General features: G+C 53.1%; 1 long non-coding RNA gene across 1 annotated transcript in view; it reads left to right on the top strand.

The window, feature by feature from the left end:
- The first annotated feature begins 1,864 nt into the window (after nucleotides 1-1,864).
- Nucleotides 1,865-2,172, top strand: part of LOC119278607 — a 4,274-nt gene continuing 3,966 nt past the window's right edge. Inside the window, exon 1 of the long non-coding RNA XR_005137891.1 lies at nucleotides 1,865-2,145. This is a non-coding gene — a long non-coding RNA (uncharacterized LOC119278607). The remainder of the gene's footprint in view (nucleotides 2,146-2,172) is intronic.

Raw genomic sequence — 2,172 nt, 5'->3', positions numbered from 1 at the left:
GGTGCTGGCAGAGGCGCCGTCCGTGATGGGGGTCACACCCCGAAGACGTGTGCCGCCTCTTCACACATGCCACCACACCATCCCGCATGTATGAGGGCCCAGTGCGACGCTCCGGTGGCATTGCTACCCCCCAGGCCCCCGTCCCGCCTAACCCTGGAGTGGTTGACCACGAGATATAGCCCTTTGACTTCCCACGGACGGGTTTTGACTAGTGGACCTGTCCACCCGGTTGTGTTAGGTCATCCCAGAGGGACACCTGGGAGCAACATCCGGGCCAAACCCACAGCTACATCACCTGTGTGTAGACCCGACACGTCCGTTTCCCCCTCCTGGTGTCGGCGGCGGCGCCGCCCGTGAGGGGGGCCACACCGAAGAGATATGTGCCGCCTCTTCAGACATGCCACAACACCACTCCGCATGTATGAGGCCCGGTGCGACGCTTCGGTGGCATTGCTACCCCCAAGGGCCCCCGTCCCGCCTAACGCCGGGACGGTTGACCACGAGATATAACCCTTTGACTTTCCACGAACGCGCTTTGACCAGTGGACCTCTCCACCCGGTTGTGTTAGGTCAACCCATAGGAACATCTGGGAGCAACATTCGGGCCAAACCCACAGCAACTTCCACTCCGTATAGACCCGACGCGTCCGTTTTTTCCCTCCAGGTGCCGGCGGCGGCGCTGTCCATGAGGAGGTCACACCCCGTAGATGCGTGCCGCCTCTTCGGACATGCCACCACACCACCCCGCATGTATGAGGGCCCAGTGCGACCCTCCGGTGGCATTGCTACCCCCAGGGCCCCCGTCCCGCCTAACCCTGGAGCGGTTGACCACGAGATCTAGCCTTTTGACTTCCCATGGAAAGGCTTTGACTAGTGGACCTCTCCACCCGGTTGTGTTAGCTCAGCCCAGAGGGACACCTGTACCCTGTTTTTAGAATATCAGTATGCTACAAATGAGTTCACATTAAAAGTACATAGACACAATAGGTTCGCCTGCTTTTAAACGGAGTCTACTAATAGGAGTATGGATGAAATTTGAAACAATTGTTCACCGAAAATGAAAATGAAATTGCTAGCCCTAAAAAGAAATTGCTCTTGCTGACACCATTACTCCCTGTGTAATGCAGTACACTATATTGTTACATCCCTCTAGCCAAATGTGTATTTTCTGCTAGAGGCCTGGCCCTTTAAATAAATGAAGAAGAGAGACACTTCCTCTGTAAAGAAATATAAGAGCATTTAGATCACTAAAGTAGTGATTTAAATTCTCTTATATTTCTTTACATAGGGAATACTATATTGGGAATACGTGAAAACGTCGGACCTCATGAAGGTGATTGGCACTCTCTTCATCGCGTTCATCAACCGTGTCGCTGATCCGTTGACCATGCCCATGCGATATTAGGGTTTTGAGGGTGGGGTAATTAATGTTGGAGATGTGAGAGATTGACATCTTCATGCTCCAAACCGAGAGGAAAAACCGACATAGCTAATGGACGGACGGTGAAGGCGGTGTATCACAAGAGTGCAACAAGGTGGCATTGCCAGCTGTAGGGCCTATAAGAAGGTTGATGAGCTGATGCATAAAATGAGGAAGCACACACCAAACCGTATCATGTCATCGTGGTAACGAGGTTGACCTGGTGACAGACATTATTAAACGGGATTGCTAAATTTCATCGCTTTCATCCGTTTTTCTCGTTCGTTCGATCCCTCTGTTGCGATTCGTGCAGTACTTTCCTTCCCCAGCGCGCGGGTTGTTTTTGTTGTTATCTGGCCCGTACACTGTTCCGGGAGACCCGTTAAGATCGCGGGTCGCGTCTCCTGGTCGACATGTCTCTTTTACTTTGAATTTTTCTTTTTCTCCCCCTGTAGCTGCCTTTGACTGGATCGTTCCCCATTTCTAGCGGCGAGAGCTCGGAGGCAGAGAGGCATGGCGATTTTGGTTGGAAGCCTCACTCGCTGATCTCTCGAGGCACTTTGGTGGTCAGGCCCGCGGTTCTCCCCCCTCCTCTCCTGGCTGCTTATCTCCAAGCTCGTGCTCTGATTTGACTGCGGTTTCTTCTCGGGTCGTTTGATTCGTGACGCTCCTTCTTTCGTGGTGGTCCACAAGCCCTGCGTCTCTCCCCCCGTCCCCTACCTGAGGTTGTTGGTTTGCAAGCACACCCCCCC

Source organism: Triticum dicoccoides, chromosome 3B, assembly GCF_002162155.2.
Source record: "Triticum dicoccoides isolate Atlit2015 ecotype Zavitan chromosome 3B, WEW_v2.0, whole genome shotgun sequence".
NCBI lineage: Eukaryota > Viridiplantae > Streptophyta > Magnoliopsida > Poales > Poaceae > Triticum > Triticum dicoccoides.
This window is presented reverse-complemented; position numbering and strand designations above follow the sequence as displayed.